The sequence below is a fragment of the Antechinus flavipes genome, chromosome 1, assembly GCF_016432865.1.
Source record: "Antechinus flavipes isolate AdamAnt ecotype Samford, QLD, Australia chromosome 1, AdamAnt_v2, whole genome shotgun sequence".
Lineage (NCBI taxonomy): Eukaryota > Metazoa > Chordata > Mammalia > Dasyuromorphia > Dasyuridae > Antechinus > Antechinus flavipes.
Genome location: NC_067398.1, coordinates 704,036,234 through 704,061,851, shown reverse-complemented (window position 1 = coordinate 704,061,851; position 25,618 = coordinate 704,036,234). Strand labels below are relative to the sequence as shown.

Below are 25,618 nucleotides of genomic sequence, written 5' to 3'. Positions count from 1 at the left end.
AATATAGGACTTCTCAGAAGCAGAAATGTGGAAAGGATGGTTCTCAGATATAGGATGTCTGTGCAAAAGAATAGAGATGGGAACTGGTTCCAAGACAACATCATATAATCCAGTACATCAACAATATATGTGACAGACAGGTAGCAGCCAATTAGCAAGCTTCTGTTAAATACTTACTGTGAGCTTATTTGTTGGTGAGGGTGGGCTGGACTGCAGGGTGGTGGTGGAGATAAACCCAATTTCAGGCTCCCTTAGGAAAAATAGCATCAAGGATTAGGAGATTACAGTCTCTGGTCAATAAATAAATGCTCAGTAATATGCATTTATTTGCAAGTAAGTTAACCAGGATTAGGGGTATAAGTTTATGACAATAATAAAATCATGCTTCCTATTCTCATACCTGCAAAATATGATATTTTGTTATGTAAAATGAAGACACTAGTCCAAGTAAGTGTTCTTGACCTGGAGATTGTTGACTTGAAAAAAATGTTCTATATATTCCTTGTTTCCCTTGTTGTCCTATATATTTTTCATTTTATGGATTCAAAATTATTTTTTCTGGAAAAAGAATCCCCCTTTGGGAGAAGATGGGCAATAAATGGAGTAGTGTTCCGTTCAGAGCATTGCTTTTTAGGAAGGTCTTTGGCAAGCTGTAGGGCTTTCAAACAAAAACCTTCAGAACTGAGAAGGATCTCATATACTTGCCAGGAAGAGAAGTTGAAGAAACAGGGAGAAAGAACCTGGAGAAAGAAGTTTCAGGGGAAATATCATCCCTTGATAGCTAAGAGCTTCCAGAATGTGGAAGGCTGTTGTGTACATCATCCCTGTTCCTATCAGCCTCAGAAGGTTAAGATCATTTTTTAAATTATAATGCAAACCGTAGATTTAGAGCTAGAATGGGCTCTATGGGTCATTTAATCTGATCATCTCATTTTACAACTGAGACCCAAAGAGGGGAAATAGCTTAGCCAGGCCCCCCAGGGAGTTGGTGCCAGAGCTGGGAGTTTAGGGCTTCTGACTCCCAGTGGGGCACTCTTGCCAATGACTTCTACCCTTTCTCCTCTCCCCCCTGCACATATGAAACTTTATCTTTTCACCTACTGTCAGCTGCTTTGCTCTAGTTTGAGGATAGAGTGAACCTTCTTTCCCTGCTTGTGTTCTTGAGTCCATTCTCTCCCAGATCCCTAGGAATGAAGTCCATTGATTGTTATCTCCTTCTACCCTGGGAGATCCAGTCATCTCCCCACGTCTACCCCCAAACCCCTCTGCTTTTCATCTTCTTCCATTCTATTGGCTCCTTCCCTGCTACTTCTTTACTCTTTTTTTTTTTTTTTTTTTTTTTTTTTGCTGAGGCAATTGGGGTTAAGTGACTTGCCCAGGGTTGCCTAGCTAGAAAGTCTTTCTTATCTGAGGGGCAGATTTGAACTCAGATCCTTCTGATTTCAGGGCTGGTGGTCCATCTACTACGCCACCTAGCTGCCCTTTCCCTGCTACTTCTTAGTTTGTCTAGGGGCTACTTCTGGGGTTCTTATTCTGGTCGCTGGACTCCTTTGGCAATCTGGTGAAGCCTAGGGATCTTTTTTCAGAAAAAATATTTTTAAATCCAAAAAACAAAATGTTTATGGAACTACAAAGCAAACCAAAGACATATGGTGATGTTTTTTAAGTCAACGATCTACTTCCTTAGACCAATCTCTTCATTTAAATAATAAAATATCATATTTTGCATTTGTGAGGCTAAGGAAGGTGATTTCATTATTGTCAAAGACTTGTACCCCTAATTCTGGCTAATCCACTTGCAATAAGTGCATTTATTGAGCACCAGGAAAATCCTAAAGAGAAAGTTAAATCCCAACTGGTCTCAAGGCCTGCAAGAAGAACTTTCTGATTCTAGATAGGGCTATGGGGGAAGAGTCATTCCTTATAGATGATTTTCATTGTCTTATATAACAGCACCTGCTTCCTCCCCCCCATCGATTTCATTGCTGTTTCTGAGGAAGATAGAAACAAGACTACAAGTCTAGACTATGGCTTAGTGGACTGTTGGTTTCATAATAATAAGGAATCTTTCCAAACACATATTTGGCAAGATGTATGGTTTCAGTCCTTCATTTTAATAGCCTGGATTTAGATTGGAAATATCACCGGAATATCTAAAATGTACATGGATTCACCCAAGATAGTTGCCACTCATGGAGAATGCCCAAGTAGAGTCCAAAGGAAAAAGGAATTCCTTATGAATGCTGAGGTCTTCCAGTTGTTCCGGTTTGTAGATGTCTTTATGAGCTTTGTACTGCCCAACCTCCTAATTAAGCTCCAAAGGCTACAAATAGAATACTAGATCTCGAAGAACCAAACCTGAAAGTCACCCAACATACAATACTTACTCTTCGTAGGTGCAAGTAGGCTGTTGCATGTTGTTGCCATTGGTATTACCAATTATAATAATAATAATAACTAGCATTTTAATAGTGCTTTAAGGTTTGCAAAGAACTTTACACAGAGGATGTCATTTTCTAATCTTGAGGGATAGGTGCTATCATTATCCCTGTTCCACAGAAAGGAAACCAAATCAAACAAAAGTTAAGTTTTGAATTCATCCTTTTGATTCATTCTAGCTCTCTATCCACTGTAGAAGCCCTACAGATGATGCACTGCCACTTAATGTTAAGAAACTTAAATAAAAACCTCCACTTATGGGAGGATAGTATCTAAATTGTTACTCAGAATAACTTTAATATGGCTTCAGATTTAATCTAAAGGTACAGAATGTGTTTGCGGCTTGCACAGTTCTGTAATCTTCACTTTAAACCTGAGGATTCTATGCAGAGATCTAGATTCTGTTTTAGATTGGGCCCCCCACTGGAATTGTAGGTGGCAGAAATCTCCCACATTGTACTTTTTATAATGCTCAGAATCCTAATTAATTATCAATGCATACTTTGAAAGACATCAATTTTATTTCCTTTCCCTGTTAATATGGGAAGGAATCGTTTTTCATTTGAATATCCACGTGGAACTCCTCTCATTAAACATGTGGATGTTATAATTCTTGAATAATGAGAATAACTTGAATTTGTGGGAATTCTTGACCATAGATAGCAGCAATCAAAGCAGAATACTTGATTTAATTAAACTTTTTTTTTAAGGGATGGGGATTAGGACCATGATTTCGTGTTTATGTAAAACTCTGCCCATGGATATAAATTACCCAGAATTCTATGGCACAGGAAAGTTACCTCTTCCCTACCATTCCCAGTTAGTATGCATCAGACACAGAATTTGATTGAACCTCTCTCATCTTGACCCCAGCCCAGTCCTCTGAACACTGTCACACTACTTCTGTATTATGTCATGATAATAATCATTATTATGACTAAATAAGTATATAATACATATCACATCAACGCATCAGAGAGCTGCAGAACAAAGTGTTATGTGATGTCTAAAGGGAAAGGACCTGAGCAAAGCATGAATTTGGATAGGCTTTCCAGAGGAGACAGCATTTCAACTGGACTACATGATGGATGGAAGGGATTTGACATGCGATTTGGGAGAGAGAGAACCAGTACCTTTAGTCACCTAAAGTTTAGGGGCAGTTAACACATCAAATGGACAATGGTATTTATTTTTTTCAATCACGTCCAAGCCAATTGGGGTTTTCTTGGCAAAGCTACTGGAGGGATTTACCATTTCTTTCTCCAGCTCATTTTACAGATGAGGAAACTTAGGCAAGCAGGGTGAAGTGACTTGCCCAGGACCATATGGCTAGTATGTGTCTCAGGTCAGATGAAAACTGAATCTAGGCATGGTGCTCTATCCACTGGGCCACCGGGACAAGGATTTATTTGAAAGAAAAGAATTTTGTTCTGCTATCTCTTTGCTGGTCCTTCAAGCAAACAATATTTAAGTTTGTCGATTGTACAAATAATTACCATAGACCCAGTCTTTGAATTGAGAAATAATCCTTGACGGGAACTATTCATTTTACTGATTGAAAAATGAATATAGGAAAATATGTCTTTATTTGGGCCATAAGCTTGAAGTAATAATGAAACCAGTTTCCCTGGAGTGACCTTTGAGTCCTTGAGTGTTTGGAATTTGTTTTTGTTTACTTAGTTGGGTGGTGTTTTTGTAGAAAGAGCATTGGGTCTGACTCTTCAAGCTTAGGAGACTATTTTCCTTGTTTAGGAGGGACACTCAAAGTCAGGTTCTCCTGGGCTAAGTTTTGCCTTTCTATCTGGAAGTGATTGTCCACTTGGCTTAGAAGCCAAGACTCTTGTGTTTAAGGCTCAAATCTTTCGGAACAAGATTTCTTCTTTGGTTAAAATAGCTCAGACATAAACTCATTAACAAAAGCTAAATCTTCAAATATTCAGTAGCAGAGTGGATGAACTTTTTTTTTTTTTAAACCTTTGTTTCCTGGAGTAAAATGAACCTTTTCCTATCAAATGAAATGAAACCAAATTCTAGGCAAGAATGTGGCTCATTTGCATACTCTTCTTGCTGGTTTTACATTTTCCCTTTCAGCAGTTTTTGCATTTACTTCATTTTTCTTTTGTGGGACACTGCTTATTCACAGCCACCATACCTATACCTTGGCCACTTGCTACTTATGTTATCTTAGGCCACATCATTTTCTTCTCTGACACCTGGTTTCTTTATCTATGAAATGAGCATTAACCTAGATAGATCTAGTGTCTCTTCCAACTTAAAATCTCTAGAATATCTCTGTTCTATGAGGAAGCCAATGAGTTTGGCTGCAAGGGATCTAAATTCAAATCTTGACTTGGTGCCTCTGTGTTCTTGGGTATATTAACCACTGTTGACTTTGGTGTTGTCCTATGTAAATAGCAGAGTGGATGATCTTGAAGGACCCTTCCAGCTATAACTCCTTGCTCACAGTAATCTTTTAATTCGAGTGCTACTGTAAAGAGAAGTATTTAACCATTAAGCTGGACAACCAACTCTAAGGTTCCCTTCTGACTCTCAGCTTCTGTCAAAGTTTGGTAGGGTGGAAGAGAACAATATTCATTAGGATAGATTCAAATAAAAATAATTGACACACCCTTTTGAAATCAGTCATTAATGAAATCAAAATCAAAATTGAAACACATATAGTACCCCCTAAATATTTTTGAGAGGTAATTGGGATTACACAACTAGGACTAGGATGTTGTGCCAGAGGCCATATTAGAAATCAGGTCCTCTTGACTCCTGGGACAGCCACTTAGCCATCTAGCTGTATTTTTTTTTTTAACAAGATACTAGTACTGACCCTGAAAATGGGACAAAGTCCCAATTTTAGTTTGGGGTTTACTATCACTTTATCATAGTAAAAAGTAATTGGGAATGGGGCAGCTAGATGGCACAGCGGATAGAGCACTGGCCCAGGAGGACCTGAGATTAAATGTGGTCTCAGACACTTAACATGTCCTAGCTGTATGATCCCAGGCAAGTCACTTTGCCTCTCCCTCCCCCCCCCAAAAAAAAGTAATTGGCAGCACGTGTTTAAATTGGTCATTAGAAAAATTAAAATTAAAATTGGAATGTGTAGTGCTTCTAAATACATGTGTATTTTTTTAATAAGACACCCATATTGACCCCTAAAATGGGCAAATCAAACTTCTGATGTTAATTTGAGGCCAACTCTCAGTTGTATGGATGAGTGTGTTTTAAACATTTGAAAACCAGAATTGTAAGAATTTAGTCACTTGTGACTCATGGTGAGTTTTCCCTTTTCCCTGATGAAACATATGTCACTGTATCACGGACGGTTTTTTGAGGGAAAGAGAAATTAAGCACAGAGAACTCTGATTTGACATGTTATGTGCTGGAAAGGAATTTGAGTTTTTTTTAGCTTGAGTGTAAGTGAAAAGTTTGAGTCTGTGGTGCTGACCTTGCAGTGCATTCTAGTGGCAAGCTCTGCACTTAACTGCTTGAATTTCTATATACATACATAGGTGTGTATGTGTGTGTGTGTGTATATATATATATATCTATTACATATGTACACAGAGATATAGATATGCATATGTGTGTATATATAGACATATGTGTGCATACATATACATAGATATACATATATGTGAATATATAGATATTCATATATGTATATCTATAGGCAGATATAGATATACATATTATGTGTGTATATATAGATATATACATATATGTATATTTATGCACTAATATAGATATACATATTGTGTGTATATTTTTTTCTTAACCTCTGTTTAGGGAAGGGGAAGGCTTTTTTATTTAAAAAATGCATGAACACATTAGCATCAAGGTATTTTGCAAAGAGTAATGAACTTCTAGGAATCATGTTTTCTAGTGCTTGGGTCGACTAGGCATTTTGTTGCTAGCTCTCATTCTCTGCTTTGTTGCCACTCCGGGTAGAGAGTTTTGTTTGTTTTTTGGCTAATAGTATTTACTAAAGTGCTACTATATTATTACTAAAGTAATTCTTTGTTACTCCAATTTAAAGCCAGTACTTCCTAGCCATTTAGAGAAAATGATTCGACTTGGGTCAGCCTTAAATCTCCTTTAGTTGGTTGGTGTAGGAAAGGCAAGATGAGAGGCCCATAGGCACTTGCACCTGTGGGAACCAATGGGAGTGGAGGTAACAGGAAATACTTAAGCTTGCAATGCTGATAGAAAAGTACTGTTCTCCGAGGGTGCTGTTTTATCAGTAGTTCCTTATAAAGGTTATAGAAGAGTTCCTTGTAGAGTTTGTCTGGGTTTTTGGTTTGTTTTTCTTTTGGTTTGGTTTAGTTTTGTAATTTTTTTTGGTCTATGTTTAATGGGAAATCATTTAACAGTTTGACGAGTGGCCTCTGAGAGCAGCTATTTCAGTTCCCTTCAGTGCTAAAGAACTGGTGAGTTATCCTTTAAATTTGATTTCTCTGTCTCCTTTCTAACATTTCTTCATTGGAAACGTAATTAATTTTTTTTTAACCAAGTAAATATGCTTGCCCTTAATGGCAAGATGTTCGAACTAGTGCTCCCATTGCTGTGGCCCTTATCTAGGTTATTTTCAACGCCAGTTGCATTTGACAAATTTTCTTCAGTAGAGACTTTCTTTGAACAAGTTTGATTTTCTGTGAGGGCTAGAGAATGAGGAGAATGAATAATGGCATTTTAGTGAGATAGGGAAATTTTCTTTCTAGGATGTCTTAACTTTTAAGACTTAATTTTCAAATACTTTTATTTAAGTCCTCTCTATGACCAGGAAGTAGTCGCTTTGACACTCATTCGGAAAACTAAGCATTTGTAATAACTTCCTTTCTCTCAGTGAAGATGCTTGGTAGCATGTGTTCATTCTTGCAACTCAAAAATGAGTCAGATTTTATACTGCATTAATGAAGAAGATACTCTCTTCCCCGGGCTCCCCAGCCCGCATTTCTTTCTGAAACAGTAATTTCTAGGTAGATTTTATTGGCTATATTAGCAAAATATTGGGAAATATGATGTCTACCATCCTTTGAATTAAAAAGAATATACATATATGGAACAATCTGAAGTAAGTAATTATTTTATCTTTTCTGTTTAAGATTTCAATCTGATTGAGGTATGAGTCATGTCTTAACATTACTACTGAATAAGAGCAATTGAGTTTTCCATTTATTGAGTTTCGGGTTGGTTATGCCCTGAACGTCAAAGTCCAGCTGTGAACAATTATTTAAATGTATATCTTCCTCATATTTCTTTATTCTTCCTAACCAGATAGCACTTTTTGAAGGGTAAAATCTGATTTCTGCCTACTTTTGTTTTATTTGTATAAAAAGAGTAAATTGTGTGTCATACACTGAACTTCGCAATTTCATCAAAAAAAGGTTAGAGCAAAAGTTTTAATGCATAAAAGAACCAAGCTTATGTTACTGGAAAATATTTGTACTTCCGTATGATAACTTTGATAGGACTTTAAAAACTACTGATTAAGCAAAGCTTTGTCAGAACATTTCTCTTAATATCGATATGCTGCATTTTTTAACCCTGACATCCTATAAAATACTTTGCAGTGGTTCATTGTGTTGTACTTCTTTTACAGAAAGGGTTAATGCAGCCCAAAAAAAAAAAAAAAAAAAAAAAGGTGGGGAGGGAGAATGGAATGATTTTCTAAAGTAATTTCAAATTCAATGGCAGGGACAGCAATCTAAGCCTATGATAGAAGTAGGGAGTCACATTTACTTCTCACAGCATAATCTATGTAATGTGATTTTGTTGTTGTTTTTCAATACATTAATAGCAATTGGTATCTGGATAAAGAAAGATCCTAGGAAAACCTGGGATCAAATCCTACATCTAACACATAATGAATGAGTCTCTTTCCTCTTTAGAGGATTGTAGATTACAGCAAAAGTACTAACCTTCTGTTAGTGACGGAGATTCCTCATCTGGGGGATTCCCTATGCCAATGAAATAATATGTCCATTTCTTAGTATCTCCTATCAGTCTTCTAGTACCAAATATTCCAATAAAGAGTAATAGTCAATAAACATTTTTTAAGGGCCTGCTATGTGCCAGGCACTGTATTAAGGGATAGAGATATAAAGGGGGAAAAAAAAAAAACCCAGTACATACTTTGAAGGAATCTAATGTGTACAAAAATAAGGTAGAAAAGCCAGGATTTTTCAAGTCCAAGTTTTTCACAGTGTGGATGTTAAACTTAAGCTCTCTAAATAGTTTACAAATGTTTAAAAAAAATATTCTAAATAAATGAAAATAGTTTACCTTTTTAATTTGGTACCTAGAAAAGGAAATTTGCTAATATCATAGAAATAGATGGTGGGTTGGTTTTGCCCATTTTGAGATTTCACATGACAGGAGTGTGAAGTATAATTCGCCTTAAAAAAATTTGCATTTTCACTCAAGAAACTTTGACAAGTGACATTACTGATTTGTGGAGTTTGTTCCAAGGACACAGGGAGAGGAAGTTAAAACCCTTTCATATTTATATCTTTGAGATGTAATGTCTTCTCGGTTGTTTTCCTCTTTTTCATAGTCTCTGTGCACATTTTCTTGAGGTTTATGAAAGACTTTTTTAAAACAGAAATTAGCTGAAGCACTCACTTCATAGATGAGAGGCATCCATCATATGAGTATCTCTTTCAGTTTTATATTACCAAAGTAGACCTAACTGGAAGTTGGTTTGAAACTGTTTATGGAGAAGCTGAGTGTTGATGCTTTTATAGTGCCGAGGGACTTCCCAGAAATAACCATTATTGTTGCTTGGTAGGATGGTAGGATGGCTGAAGTAAGGAGAAGAGAGGTAAAGATCCTATTGACTGAAGGTTAGAGTATCCTCTTCCAAATTGCATATTTCTCACCTTTAAATAAATTGATCCATTTTCTTTGGACACTTCACAGAGCTCACTGAAATATGGGTAATCAAGATTTGACAGGTCCTCTGTTTCACAGGTTGACTGTGACCAAGCTCAATCTAGAGGCTTCTCAAAATTTGGATTGCCCATATTGGACAGTAGAGGGAATCTTTACCTAACCTCTGAAGCCATATGTCTGCATAGACTACATGTGTTACCTAAACCAAACTGGGAAGGGAGAAGATACATTCATTTCAATTGTAAATAGACAAATCCCCTTTTTTACCAATTAAAGTACTTTAAATGGGAATGTAAAGCATCAGGTTTCATTTATTTACATAAATCATGCATATTATCTTGTTCCTAGAGACAAATTTATGGCCCTGGATTGTTCTGGTTTCAGATTGAAAGTGAGCTTCTTGGTATTGCAACATAAAAGGAAGTTTAATGGAGGAAATACAGTATTTCTGCCCAGATACTCAAAGAGGGAATTACAGCATGTAGTTATTATTAGAAATTTCAGTTCTTGTGAATGTGTTTGATAAGAAGAGAAGTAGAGGGGCTGGTTTCCATTTTAGGATCATAAGACCCTCTCTGGTCATTGCCTGGCATATAGTAAGTTTTTAATAAAGGCTTGGTGCAACTAATTGGTGGACTTTTCCACTCAAGTTACAGTTTTTGTTATGTGGGCTTCCATTAACTAGGAATTAAAATATGGCCACCCGTCTATTCTATAGACCCCAGACAACCCAAATTAGTTATGGTTCTGATTTTTAGAATTTCAAGCGTGTTCTTTTTTCAAATATCACCAATATCCATAAGCATTGAGAAAGAGAGATTATAGGAAAACTGTTAATTCTAATAAATTTGGAAGGCACAAAGTCTCTTTCTTAATTCACAAGTGTCAGACCTCTTTAGGAGGGAGGCCTCTAAGAAGAAAGTCCCTTCAATTCTAAATCTGTGACTTTATTCACTGTCTTTGTGATAGTGACACAAATCATTTTACCTCTTTCAACCTCAGTTTCCTCATTTGTAAAAATGAGGGAGGGTCAATCTTAACTGCTTCTCAGAGCCCTTCCATTTCTGAGTCTATGATCCTATGACCCTACAATTTTCCTAGTTAGTTGTATTGTTCTCTTAAAATACAATTCCCTGGCTCATGCAGTTCCACGGAGATCGATCTCCTTTGCGAAATTCATGGCAATTCTGGAAATTGTGTATCATGGAACAGTAGGGATGCTTCTTGGGATTTGTATGCCATGATAGACGGAGTATTTGTTATGTCCTCAATTTGGTTTTTTAATGTCCTCAATTCATTTGGTTAACTATTTGTGGATCATCCAAAGTTATTGAGTGAGATTCATTGAGCTTGAAGCCATCTCTGCCAGTCTGAGTTAACCACTCGGCCATTTTCCTGGTCTGCAAATAGGAGCTACAATACTTGTACTGCTTACCTGATATGGTTGTTGTGAAGATAAAATGAAAATTGTGTATCGTATAAATGATTACAGTAACTCTTATAAACTGTCTACTAAGACATAGAGGGAGAGGAGAGCTACCCCACTAAAATGACAGGTTCTTGAAACACTAATATTGAGGCTGTATAGTTTTTTTTGTGTTTCCTTCTGGTATCATTAGATTATAAACTCACTGAGGGCAGGGACTAGCTTTTGCTGCTTTTTGCATTTCTAACACTTAGCACTGTGCCTGGCATATAGAAGGTACTTAAGCACTTTTTGATTGATTGACTGATTAGCAATGACCTTGAAGTGTATCTGTCAGCAGATTGTAAACTTGGGCAGGTCCCTTCGAATATGCAGCTGGCTGGTGGAATGCATATAGCACAGAACTTAGAACCAGGAACTTCTGGTTTCAGATCTTACCTTGGATACTTAGTGCCTGTGGGACCCTACATTACTCACTTTTCTTCTTTGCCTCATCTGGAAGATGAGGATATAATAATACCTACCTCACCGGGCTATTTTGAGGATCAACTGAAATAATACATACAAAGCATTTTGTAAATCTTAAAGTACTATTATAAATACTAGCTAATAACAATAGTACTAATATGCAGATCTAGGAAAAACCTTATATGTCTTATGTCTGAGACCTACTATAGCTTAATAGGGATAAGTTCACCACCAGATTGGCCTTAAGTGAGGAATCTCAATCTCTCTCAATCTCTCTCTCTCTCTCTCTCTCTCTCTCTCTCTCTCTCTCTCTCTTTCTTTTTTTCTCTCTCTCTCCCTCTCTCTCCCTTTCTTCCTTCTTTTCCTGGGGGGAGGAAGGTGATAATGTTTCCCAAAGATTATCTCCTAAGTCTTGTTGACATTGTGATTAGCACTGTCAAAGGCAATAACCAAACCAACAGACTCATAAGACTTTAAAATATTGTTCCTGTCTTTTTTTTTGATTCTTGTCTCACATCTTTTTGTATGTAATTATTCAGTAACTCTATCAGAGAATGATTCCAGAAAGAGATGTATTTTCTGTTACATATAAGTCTCATTTGCATTCTTGTACTTCCTTTTATCCTGGAAAAGGTGGTGGAATAGTCTCCCTCCTCTAAATGGCAAGTAATCCAATATATGTTAAACATGTGCAGTTCTTCTAAACATATTTCCACAATTATCATGCTATACAAGAAAAATCAGGTCAAAAAGGAAAAAATGAGAAAGAAAACAAAATGGAAGCAAATGGCAACAAAAAATGGAAATACTATGTTCTGATCCATACTCAGTCCCCACAGTTTTCTCTCCCAGATGGCTCTCTCCATCCCAAATCTTTTGGAACTGGCCTGAATCATCTCACTGTTGAAGAGAGCCACATCCATCAGAATTGATCATCATATGATCTTGTTGCTGTGTACAATGTTTTCTTGATTCTACTCATTTAACTTAGCATCAATTCATGTAAGTCTCTCCAGGCCTTTCTGAAATCATCTTGCTGATCATTTCTTATAGAACAATAATATAGAAGTTGGGGACAAGAATCAGTTGTCTGTTTAAAGGAAATTTTGTTCAAGTTTAAGGAATAAATAAATTGGAAGAGTTTGCAGTGATCAAATTCCATTTTAGGAATTGAGACTTTTAATTAAGTAAAGATTCTTTCATTTGATAGCTATACAAAAACTAGTAAGCTGTTTCTGTGAAGTATACAAGTGTTTTCTATTTTCTACTTTCATCCTTTCTTTGCATTTCAATGGTAGCTATCTATTTTTCCTCTGAAGTGGGTCACTAGCAAGCTACTTTCCAGGCTTAAAACTAGGGGTATCTCCTAAGATCTCACAGATCAGGTAACCTTTTTTTTTTTTTTGCTGAGTCTAAGGAGGTGAAGGGAAATAAATACTAGGCTGGCAACAAGACAGGGGAGGCGCCTTCTCTGCTTTCACTATGAAAGTCCCTATGGAGGCTGTTCAGTCTTTATGTTTGCAACTTACCTGCCTATGGAAAGTGGCCCACCTATGTTCAACTGAGTCCTTAGCTCTTAGAATGAGCCAATCAAGCTCTGCCTAAATTGGGGGAGGGAGCAAAACTCAGTTTGTGAAACTGAACCAGAATGAAGCACTTGAATTCTAGTCCTGGCTCTGCTACTGAGACACACACTGTGACCCTGGGCAGGTCACATAACCTCTCAAGATGTCAAATAAGGACTCTGGATCAGATGATCTCTCCGAGAGAAATCAATCGCATTTCCTATAAGCTTTTCAGGGTTACAAATGCTACTTCATTTGTGATAAGCACACTAAAACTTGTTATACAGCTAGCTAACTGTGAGATCTGGACTCCGAGAATGGCGTTAAAGTTCAAGGATTCCTGAGTTCTCCACATTTAGAGCTGAAAGGTCCTTAGCCTTCACTAGTATCATCATTATTTTAAAGATAAGGAAACTGAGGCCCAGAGAAGTCAAGTGTTCCGCTCAAAGTTACATATGTAGTGATCAGAACTAGTAGTGCTCCCTTCCAAATTCAGTTCTTTTCCCTCTGTGTCACACTGAATTCCAAGCAGTTGAACTGCCAATCTTCCACTCCCATGGAGCCCTCTTTGACTAGTCCCATGCTTTTCCTCATTATAAACTCCCATCAGTCCCAAATCCCATCACCATTTCTTTCTAATTGTCTCTCACAAACCACCTATAACACTCTCTCTTCTCACTTGTACTAACCTTATCTTCTGGACCCCCTTCCCCCTTGATTCTGCCCTCCAATCCAACCTGCTTACCACAGCCCAATTAACTGTTCAAACAGCCCTCCTGTGATGTCACGTCTTTATCAAAAATCTTTAGTATCCTTTTTTTTTTCTTCCTCTAACTACATTAATTCTTAACTTCTTGCCTGCTTTAAGATGTTCCATAATCTGACCCTACCCTACCTGTTTAACTTCATTTCACCTTATCCCTCAATAGTGCCTCTTCTCCAATCAGACCTACTTCCCTTTTGGTCCACAAAGGTTTATTTCAATTAAGATAGACTGGTGCAGTGGATAGAGTGCCTAAATTGAAAACAAGAAGATCCAGACTCAAATCCTACCTCAGAAAGATACTTAGGTGATATCTGATCTTAGTAAATCATTAATGACCAGGTTGGATTTGACAACCTCTAAGGTCTATTTCAGCTTAAAATCTATGACTCTATGATCCTTGACCTCCATTCTTTTACTCATTTTGCTCCTTCCCTTCATCTCTCATTCTTGCCTTTTAAAAGATTCTCCAAATAAAACAAAAACAAAAACAGCAAACAAAAAAAAAAAAAAGATCCAATGTATACTTAAAGGATCATGCATCAATCTTTCTTTTTTTTTAATTATAGCCTTTTATTTACAAGATATATGCATGGATACTTTTTTAGCATTGACAATTGCAAAAGTTATTCCAACTTTTTCCCTCCTTCCCCCAGATGGCAGATTGATCAATACATGTTAAATATGTTAAATTATAAATTAAATACAAAATATGTATACATTGTCCAAACAGTTATTTTGCTGTACAAAAAGAATCGGACTCTGAAATAGTGTACAATTAGCCTGTGAAGGAAATCAAAAATGCAGATGGACAAAAATAGAGGGATTGGGAATTCTATGTAATGGTTCCCGTCATCTCTCAGAGTTCTTTTGCTGGGTGTAGCTGGTTCAGTTCATTACTGCTCTATTGGAGCTGATTTGGTTCATCTCATTGTTGAAGATGGCCACGTCCATCAGAATTGATCATCATATAGTACTGTTGTTGAAGTATATAATGATTTCCTGGTCCTGCTTATTTCACTCAGCATCAGTTCATGTAAGTCTCTCCAGGCCTTTCTGAAAGTCTCTCCAGACTGGTCATTTCTTACAGAGCATAATATTCCATAATATTCATATACCACAATTTGTTCAGCCATTCTCCAACTGATGGGCATCCACTCAATTTCCAATTTCTGGCCACTACAGACAGGGCTGCCACAAACATTCTTGCACATACAGGTCCCTTTCCCTTCTTTAAAATCTCTTTCAGATATAAGCCCAGTAGTAACACTGCTGGATCAAAGGGTATGCACAGCGCTTAGTCTTTCTTCATGGAGCCTTCCTCAACTATCCCAGGATTCCTAACTCACTTTCTCCTCTGAACCTGTCTAACCCTTAAAATCTTACAGCACACAATTAGCATTTAATTATATATTGTTTTATATCATGCTGTCGTTTGCTGTGTTAATCTTTTCTTCCCAACTACCTTGCAAGCAAAATTCTGGGTGAGTGTTGTCCTATCTCATATGTGCCATTCTTTATACTACCTAACTCAAAACTGCCTTACTCCATTATAAGGCAGGGAAGGAGAGTAAAAACTAGTCCCAGTCTGGGTAGGGGTTTATTTATTCTGCTTATCAGAAGCCAGAGTCAACATTTCTGATGGTTTGAAATAACCCTTAATGTTTCTGCCATTTGGGAAAGGACTGTTAACCTCCATTTCCAGGTAGATGAGGTTATCTACAAATCAAGCCATTTTAAATGGTCAGAGGGCTAGGGAAAGGAACTGGATCTGTGATTTCAGAGATACAAGAAAATCCCCAAACAACACCTTCTAGGCAACTGATAGCCTTATCGACTAGAAGACCCTGAAGATGGAACATAAGGTTAATGTATTTCCTTTTCTTCATTAGAAAACAAATATATACTTTCTGGGACTCTTTTTTACCTTTCTTTAATTCAACAAGCATTTTTAAAGTACTAACCTTGTGCCAGACACAATGATAAGTTCTAAAGATCCTAAAACAAAAATGAAGTAGCCCCTGTCCTTAAGAAACTTGCATTTTACTAAGGGAGAAATTTTGCATAAAAGTGATTGGAAAAAATGTTTGTGAAGAATACTAACCACAGCTGAGAGAGCCTGGAACAAAGTCTTATTATAATAAGGTGATATTTGATGGATCACTGAGCTGTGAATTAGGAAGACATTTGAACATGAGTTCAAATCTAGTCTCAGGCATTTATTTACTAGCTGTGTGACCCTGAGCAAGTTTGCCTCAGTTTCCTCATCTGCAAAATAAGTTGGAGAAGGAAATGGCAAACCATTCTAATATCTTTGCCAAGAAAACCCGAAATGGGCTTATGACTAGTCAGACGGGACTGAACAACACGATAATGACGATTAAGGGAGCTAGGAGATCATAACAGAGTTGACTAGGGAGAGCATTAGGATAACATCAGCTAATCTAGTTTTTGGTTCAGAGTTTGTTTCAATTTCATACAACTTTTCACCTTTCTCAAAACTTCACTAAACAAGAAACATGAATAATGAATTATGTGTACTTAGTACCTTTTAACCAAGTGTTTGCAATGTCTTAAATTGTAATTGTGAATGTAAAGATCAATTTATTTAATCAACAGATATTTGTTGGACAATCACTATGGTAGTGATCAAACTTGGTAATCTCCCTCAAAGTTTTTCCGCTCACTCAGTTAATAAGTTAATAAATACTTATTAAACACTGTATCCTAACTACCCTCAAAAGCTGTAAAGTCAAAATAATGTGCATCAGAACTAAAAATTCTGATTTCTAGTAGATTTCTAGTTGGATATTTATTGTGATCATTGCCAGCCAGATTTCCTGGCTTCTTGCATTTGGGTCTGCATGACATCAAAGATTCAAATTTTTAAAAAATTAAGTTGTAAAAGTTTTAAGTGTAGTTTATACTACATAAAACATGAATATTTAGAAAGGAAAAGTCCAGAGTTGATTTTTGTCCAATTGCTTAATACTTTGTGTAGATAGAAGCCAAAGCGGGGGAAAAAAATTAGTTATATTCAGTATTAAGTACTATGAAAAGTAAGTTTCTACATTTAAGATATCATTCTTTTTTGGCAATTCTTTTCCTACACGAATCCCATAATTCTAAAAGGGGTTTAGCAAGCGCTAATAGAGAAACAATCAAATTAGGATTACAGAAAACCTGGTTTCTATTCCTGGTTTTTGTCTCAAGCTTTCCATGTGACCTTAAAAAAATTGCTTAACCTTTCTGAGTCTGGAAAAGGGGGATGGTATTTTTTTCCTTTTTGCACTTTGAGGGTAGTATCAGAATTAGTCTTGAATGTGTAACATACTATTTCTATGTTGTCTGCAATGTAACTACTAGATGGCATTCATTTATTCTAATATAACTTCTTCATTTCTGGTTAATTGGATAAAAACTCAGTGTGAAATTATGAGAAGATTCAATTCTGCTTTTTCAAATGCATAATTCAATTAGCATCTCCCTCACTCTCTTCGCATCAAATTGTTGATTCAAAGTCGTTGAATTTCTCAAGAGACCAGATTTGTAATTATACAGGTTAGATCAAATTATTTTAATGTAGTAATAATAATAATAAATGGCATCTATATTGACATTAAGAGACGCATGTCTTTTAAATTCTAAGTAAATATGGGATCATAGAAGCTTGGTCTTAGAAGGAATTTTAGAGGTCATTTAGCATAATCATTGATCTGATGGGAAACTCACTCTTGTCGAGTTAGAGCACATTTGTTCCTTTTTCGATCACTTCTGTTGATTGGCAAGTTCTTCCTTGTTTTGAACCAAATGTTGATTCCTGCTATTTCTGCCTCAATAATCACCTAGACTAATTTTCCAATGTGCTCAAACCTTTACAATATGGTTTGCAACACATGACTGAACCAAAATGATTTCTTCAAAGTTACCAATGACTTCTTTATTGCAAAATCTAATGGCATTTTATTTCTGAATCATCATCATCATCCCACAGCCTTTAACACTGTCCAACACCCCCTCTTCCTGGTTATTCTCTCCTCTCTGGACTTTCAAGATTCTTTTGCTTCCTCCTGTTGGTCTGACCACTCCTTCTCATCCTTTGCTGATTCATCATTCATGGCACACCCACTAATCAGGAATGTCTCCCAAGCCCTCTTCTTTCTGTATTCTCTAGCTGAATGACCTTGGCCTTTTTAAGGGTTTAATTACCTTTATGCAACTGACTCCCATATCTAGTGTCTCTCCTGACTTGCAGTCCCACATCATCAAATGCCCCTTGAATATTTCAACCTGAATACTCTTTAGGTATTTCAAACCCATATGTTATAAACAACTCATTATCTCTCTGTCTCAAAATGCAACCATATGCAACATTTTCCTATTACTCCCTAAGGCTCCAAAGGATGGAAAGGGAGTAACCATTTATTAAGCACCTAGTACACCAGGCATTTGCTAAATACTTTACAAATATTATCTCATTTGATCCTCACAACAAACTCTGGGAGACAGGTACTGTTATCTCCATTTTTACAGTTGAAGAAATTAAACAGATTAAAGTGACTTGCCCAGGGTCATAAGTAGGAAGTATCTGAGACCAGATTTGAATTCAGATCTTCCTGACTGCAAGCTTAGTAATATATCCACTATGCCAGCTGATTGCACCACCCATCATCCTTCCAGTCACTCAGGTTAAGATCCACAGTACCATCCTCTACTTACCCCATAGATTTAGTCAGTTGCCAAATCATGTTGCTTCTTTCTCAATAGCTTTTCTCATACATATCTTCTTTCTACTCCCCAGCTCCCACTGAAGTTCTGGGCCTTTATCAAGTCTCATCTCTACTATTACAATAGCCTCCTAATTAATCTTATCTCTAATCTCATGTCCACAAAGTTGTCTAAGCATCTTTATCCTCCTAAAATGCATAGCTGACTGGGCCACCCTTCCATTCAGCAAATTCCAATGGTTCCTCATTACTTCTTGGGTAAAATAAATTTCCTCTGTTTGGTCACTGAATGCCCTTTACAACCCAATCTCTTCCTATCTCTCCTTACATCTTACTCCCTTTCACACACTGCAGTATAACCATACTCGCCTCTTTCTCACACCTGATTCTTCATCGCCCACCTTCAGGCCTTTGCATGCACTGTCTTCCATGTTTGGAATGCTTTCCCTCCTTACCTTAACCTCTTGAAGTCTCTGATTTCCTTCCAAGTTCCATACAAATGTCACCTATTGAAGGTCTTTCCTACCTTTTGGGTGTGCCTAATAAATGTCTCCCCCAAGAGTATATCAGGTCTTCAAGGGTAAGGACTCTTTCATTGCTATCTTTGTATTCCCAGCTCCTGGCACAGTACTAGGGCATACAGCTGGGCTTAATAAATGTGCCTTCATCCATTGATGATATATACCATTTAAAGATTAGTTGCCAAAAAGTTTTTATAGCTCTACTTTAGAACTAATAAATAGCTTGAGTTAAGCAGTTTGAAAAAAGAATATATTGATCTGTTACATTAATTATTTAGGAATTTGGGGTTTTTTAGCTTTATATGCACAATACTTTTAAATGTAGTGTGCAGTAATTGATTTGAAAATATTTTTAACATAACATACTTTAGTATACAAAAATGAAAATAAACCTGTTCAAATCCAAGCCCTTCTTTTGCTAATAATTTTAAACAATATACTCTTGAAAGAAGGAAAGCTAGGTAGCTTAAGAGATAGAGCTGGACTCAAAGTCAGAAAGATTTGAGTTCAAATTGGGACTTAGATATTTTTTAGCCAGTGTTGCCCTGGGTAAGTCACTTAACCCTGCCTGCCTCAGTTTCCTCATTTGTAAAATAAGATGGAGAAGGAATTGCAAACCACCCCAGTATCTTTGCCAAGAAAACCCCCAAAGGGATCACAAAGAGTCAGACATGACTGAAAAATGACAGGACTGACTCTTCAAAGATGGTGGTGGTGGGCATTTTAAAAATTAATTCATAATCAACATCATCCTCACACTGTCTCCTCATCTCCCAGCCCTTCTTTTCTGAAAATTTTAGGACTTTGGAGAAATGAAAAGAAGCCCCTCAATTAATACAATTCATTAAGATTTAAAAAAATTTTTTGATTCATATCATTTTCTCATTTTCCTGAGTTTTATTTCCAAATTTTCTTCTCTCCTTTAAACTACACAGAGAGTTATACTTTATCACAAAGAATAAGAGAGCAGACTCATACGTGTAGTATATCTGACATTACATACAGAGTTCCTTAAGACCCCCTCATTCTAGAATAAACTTTTTTTTAAAAATCATATTCTTTCTTCTCACAAAAGTTACTCAAAATTGAGTTAAACATTCACTTTGTTCCTCTTGTATACAAGTTACTGAGCCAAAATTAATTTTTTGGTGATTCCCTCAACATATCAACTCCAGATTTTTTTTCCCCCAGTCATACTCTCCTCTACAACAGCTTGTCAGATCAAGATGATTTCTGGAACCACTATTCAGTCCTCCTTAAATTGGTGGCAGGAAGAGTTAATTAGCCTATTATATTCTTATAGAGACTATTTTACTGCCAAATCATTAAGTGCTTACCTGAGTATTATTGAGAATTAATTTCCATCCATTTCTATCCACCAGATACAAAGTATATCTGTTCATTTATAAAGGGAAGGGAAGGACTTCACAAGGAAAGTATTTTCTTTCCCCCACTTAGACAGACTTGTTTGTGTTTTTGTTTTTTAATTTTATTAACTGTTTTTTTTTTGTTTTTACAATGTAAACATCTCCAGGTTACTCCCATTCTGTCTCTCTTGTAATAAAGTAAAACAATTAGGCAACACTAACAAAAATGATCTCTTCTGAAAGTAAATACAAAACCCAATATCTAACTGTAGCACCCCCTTATCCTCTCTGTTTTTAATTTTTTTTTCATGGAAATCTATTTTCTTTCCCTTTTGTCCTCCTATCCATCCAAAGAAGTGAAGAAAGATAAAGTCCTAACAAGCAAAACAAATTCCCTTATAGGCTATATGCAAATGTTAAGAGATGGGTGGTGGTGATAATCTTGATCTGCCTCCTAAATGGATCATCCCTTTGTCAGGAAATAGAATTGTCTGCTTAATCTTTGGTCCTCTGGAATCTTGAGTGATCATCGAATTGATTATAGTTCTTACAACTTTCAGAGATGTTTGCCTTTCCAATGTTATTGTTAGTGTATAAATTATTTTCTTGGTTCTACTCCTTTCATTCCTCAGAAGTTCATATACATCTTCAGAATTGTTTATTTTGTTTTGTTGTTTATTTTAAATTGTTTTCCTAGTTCTGCTTACTTCGCTCTGTGAGAGTTCATTTAAGTCTCCATATCTCTTTGAAATCCTCTATCTTTTCATTTCTTATAGCACAATAGCGCACTCCATTAATTATTCAGACATTCCTCAGTTGGTGGGGAGCCCTATAGTTTCCAGTTTTTTGCTACCACAAAGAGTTACTATAAATATTTTTGTACATAAAGGACCTTTTCCTCTTTCTTTGATACCTTTTTGGCAACACTTGGCAGTTGTAAAGCTAGGTCAAAGGAAATGCACTGTTTAGTAACTATACACACACACACACACACACACACACACACACACACACACACATATATATATAAATATATACACACACACATATATACACACAAACACACACACACACATATAATATACATACACACACATATACACACATATATAAATTCCAAACTGCTTTCCTGAATAGTTGGACCCACTCACAGCTTTACCAATGGGGCATCAACTTTCCATGGACCCACCAACATTTATCATTGTTCCTTTTTTGTTCATCCTAATGGGGTATATCATAGAACCTCAGAATTGCTTTAATTTGCTTTTCTCTGATTAGTAGTGGAAAATTGAGGGGAAGGAGTTATAGTTATAGATAGATATCTTGATGTTTTTCTCTGAAGAAGCAACTTTCCACATGTTTAAGTCATCTATTAATTGGAGAATTGTTTTTATTCCTACAAACTTGAATCATTTCTTCTTTTATCTTGAAAAGGAGACCTTTATAAAAAAAAAAAAAAAACTTGCTGCAAATATTTTTCCTCAATAAATTCTTTCATTTTTATTCTGAATTTTATTGGATTTGTATAAAAACTTTTAAGTTGTATTTAATTAAAGTGACTCATTTTTATTTTTATGATACTTTCTATCTCTTAATATTTATGGCTTTTTCTCCTATCCATAGATCTGCTGGGAAATTTTTTTCCAAGTTTCTTTAATTTGTTTATAATTAGACAGATTCAAATTTGGCTTCTGGAACTGTGACCCCAAGCAAGTCACTTAACCTGTTTGCCTCAATAGACTCTTCTATAAAGTAAGGATAATAATAGCACTTATCCCTCAGGGTATTTTGAGAATCACATGACATAATATAATTATAAAGCACTTAGCAGAGTACCTGATATATAGTAAGTAACAAATGTCAACCACCACCATCATCATCACCATCACTGTCACCATCAGTTGGGATTTATTGGCCAGATTTCTTTCTTAAGGAAAGATTTTTGTTTTGTTTTGTTTTGTGTGTGAATGAAACTTTTATTTACCCAGTGTATCTAGAAGCGGATGCATAATAAGTTCTTATACAATTATTTTCCAAAAATGTGCAAGAAAATAAGTATAACTTTGTTTATAAATCAAAACACATATTAAAATAAATGGACTTGGGATAATTCTCATTCTGTGGTGTGTTCAGTACAAATGGTACATACCTGTTTTTGAAACACACAGAAAAGTGTAAATTTACAGAATATGGATTTTAAGTATTGATTTCATGGCACTCCATCACTACTATAAAATTTCTTTAATCTAACATGTATACTTGGTACAAAAATTTTTCATGATCTGTGGGTGTAGAAGATCTTAAACCAAAATTAGTCTGATTCTCATTAGCCACCAATAAGTCCTAGGCCAAGCCCCATTTGGTCATTGTTTGGATCCTGATTAACTCACATTGAGTGTAGTCAATTTTGCTTTGACCAGAGACTCTGAGGATCCTCCCCTCCTAGATTTAGTTTAGCTAGTTAGTTTTATTGGGGGATGGGGGATTTGGATAGATGAAAGAGAAGATTCTTTGCCTCAACTGCTACCTATCCTTCACTGAGGTGAGACCTGAAGGCCTTAGTTTAAAAAGACCAAGATCTCCCATCGCATGCAGGGTCATCTCCAGTTGTCCTGATCTACATCTGGCCATTGAACCCAGATGGTTCTGGAGGGAAAAGTGAGGCAGATGACCTTGCACGCCCCCTGACTTAAATCCAATTCACTTGCATGTCATGGCTTCACTTACCTGATGTCATGGTCCTCTTCAAATGAAGGACAAACAACAACAACAATCACTATTATCATAATAGACTGAACTTTTTGTGAGCAGTTGTCTTTTACCTTCTCTGTATCCCCCAGTGCTGAACACAGTGCCTAGCACACAGTAGGTGCTTAATAAATGCATGTTGCCTGATTGACATGACCTCTTTGGAAAAAAAAAACTGATAAGAAAAACAAAAATATGGAAAAAAACTAACCTCAAGCTAATACCTCTTGCTATTCAGTCATTTCACTCATGTCTGACTCTTTGTAACTCCATCTGGGCAAAGGTACTAGTTGGTCATTTCATTCTCCAGTTCGTTTGACAGAGGAGGAACTGAAGCAAATAAGATTAAGTGATTTGCCTAACAAGTGAGTGTCTGAGACCAGATTTGAAGTTAGGGAGATGAGTCTTCCTACCTCCAGGTCTGGCTCTCTGTCCACCTAGCTGACTTTAATAGCTCATAGCCAATACACAAAAAGAAGCTCAAAAAGATGTGATCCCAACTTTTTTGTATTGATCACTTATACCCATGCTTCTCTTTCTTGACCCTCATCTGCTCTAAAGAAGAAAAAATTACCAACTTTCTCTGATCCCTCACTGTCACCCTGCACATCTTTCTCTTCGAGTTTATGCTTATCTATGTCTTTTGGCATTCATTTTCAACTTTCAAATTACTTAGGAATGGAGTTTGATTGAAACTGTCTGTATGAACAGCCAGACACTGGGGTAGGACACAGAAGCGTAGAGTTAGAGCTGGCAAAAACCTAAGCAACCTTTTGTCTCAACACTTGTTACAAATGAGGAATTGAGACCTTGAAAGATTTGCCTAAAGTTGCACTGATATTAAGTGGTCAAGCTTGGGTCCCAAGTAAGAATCTTTGTTGCTCAACCAGCAGTCCTTCCAAAGTACCCAGCTGCCTCTTCAAACAACTGTTAGAGACAAAATGGTGGATATGTTAAGAAAGTGAATCCCTGCTACAGCATCCATAGTGAAAACCTTTGACTGTCATCTCTAGGCCTGTATATCTGTCTTTAGCTAATTTGCAGTATTTTATTATTTTGCAGATTATTATCTTGTTGAAAATGAACTCAGAGGAGCAAATATTCCTATGCTGTTGGGAATTCATTCTATCATCAAGTAGGAATTCTGCTAAGTCCAACTGGCATTTGCAAGGCTTTTTAAGACTTGTAGACACTCTAACCTACGTAGATTCTCTCATTTGAGCCTCATGAGAACTCTGAGATATTGGTATTATGACTGTTCATTTTTTCAGGAGGAGCTAGTGACCCACTGACTTTTTAAGAAATCTCTTTCTGCCATGATTTTTCAAGCTCAGGATAGCTCCGTCGTAAATATTTATATGATTTGTTTTGGTTTTGTAGTTGCATTTCCCTGTTCATGGCCCTACTGAGCTTGTGCTGATTAATATCCATAAACTTTTTGATACTCATGGTTAATTTAAATTTTAAACTAGTGGGGCAGCTAGGGGCGCAGTGGATAGAGCACCAGCCCTGAAGTCAGAAGGACCCGAGTTCAAATATGAGCTCAGATTAAAGTTACTTAACCCCAATTGCGTCAGCAAAAAATAAAATAAGTCTTAAACTAATCTTCCAAGTTGTTGGCCAGTTGTCACTGGCAAATATATTAAGCATATTATTTTCAATCATCTAAGTCATTAATGAAAATGTTAAACCATATTGGGCCCAGGACGAGTCCCTCCCAGGAGATATACTATGTTTAGCCTAATGACACAAATCCTCTTTCTAGGAATAACTCTCTAACTAACCAACTGTATTCCCAGGTTTGTGTCCTGCCTTTGGAACCTTACTAGCTGCACTGTGTTTGAAAAATCATGGCGGAAAGAGATCTTTTAGAGGTCAGTGGGTCACCAGTTAGTCAACAAATATTTATTAGGTGCCGAGTATTCTGTGCCAGGGACTATACTATACACTGGGGATACAAAGAAAAGCAAAAGCTTTGTCTTTTCTCTCAAAGAGTGCAAGTTTTATTTGGGGAAACATAAATAACTATATGTAGGAAATGTATACAAAGTGTATAGAAGGTAATCTCAGGAGAATCATGGGGGAGAAATCAGTGGTTTCTCCTTGATTTTTGAAGAGGACCAATGTTCTACACACTCTGGGAAGAACCAGTAAAAGCCTTCTGGGGAAGATGGGCTATGATCCGGATCTTGAAAGAAGCCAAGGAAATAAAAAGGAAATGGAGGTGAAAAAGAAAACTATTCCAGACATAGTGGGACAGGCCCAGAGAATGGAGATGAAGTATCATATGTTAGGAAGAGCAAGCTGTAGATGTGGTCTTATCATAGAATATATGGAGAAAAGATAAGTGTAAGAAGGGAGCCAGGCTGTGGAGAGCTTCGAACACCAAAGGATGATGTATTTTTGATTCTGGAGGTCATAGGGACCCACTGGAGTCCTTGGGACATGAATGGGGACAGTGACATAGATCAGAACATTAAGATTGTTGGTAACTGAGCTAGATGATACATTGGAGTAAGGGAAATCAATTAGAAGGCTGTTGGAATAGTGGTGAGGACCTGAATTAAAGTTAGTAGCAGTGTGTGTATAGAAAAAGGACCAACCATCAAATAAGAAAATAAGAATGTAGAAACAACACTACCATGGTTTAAAAGCTGATTGGGCTGTGGTGATAGATTGGATGACATT

The 25,618-nt window shown here is 36.6% G+C and overlaps 1 protein-coding gene across 6 annotated transcripts in view; it reads left to right on the top strand.

Moving 5' to 3' along the window:
• The window catches only part of TAOK3 (TAO kinase 3), a 234,201-nt gene that overhangs the window by 8,437 nt on the left and 200,146 nt on the right, over window positions 1-25,618 (top strand). The window contains exons 1-2 of one of the 6 annotated variants that reach the window (XM_051972884.1): window positions 3,511-3,621; window positions 24,730-24,804. The exons of 2 other annotated variants lie outside the window; for them this stretch is intronic. The gene's annotated coding sequence lies outside the window, so the exon portion shown is untranslated. Of the gene's footprint in view, window positions 1-3,508; window positions 3,622-6,754; window positions 6,882-7,503; window positions 7,526-24,729; window positions 24,805-25,618 lie in introns of those variants that run through there. 3 more of the 6 variants (XM_051972883.1, XM_051972885.1, XM_051972886.1) reach the window with 3 other exon arrangements.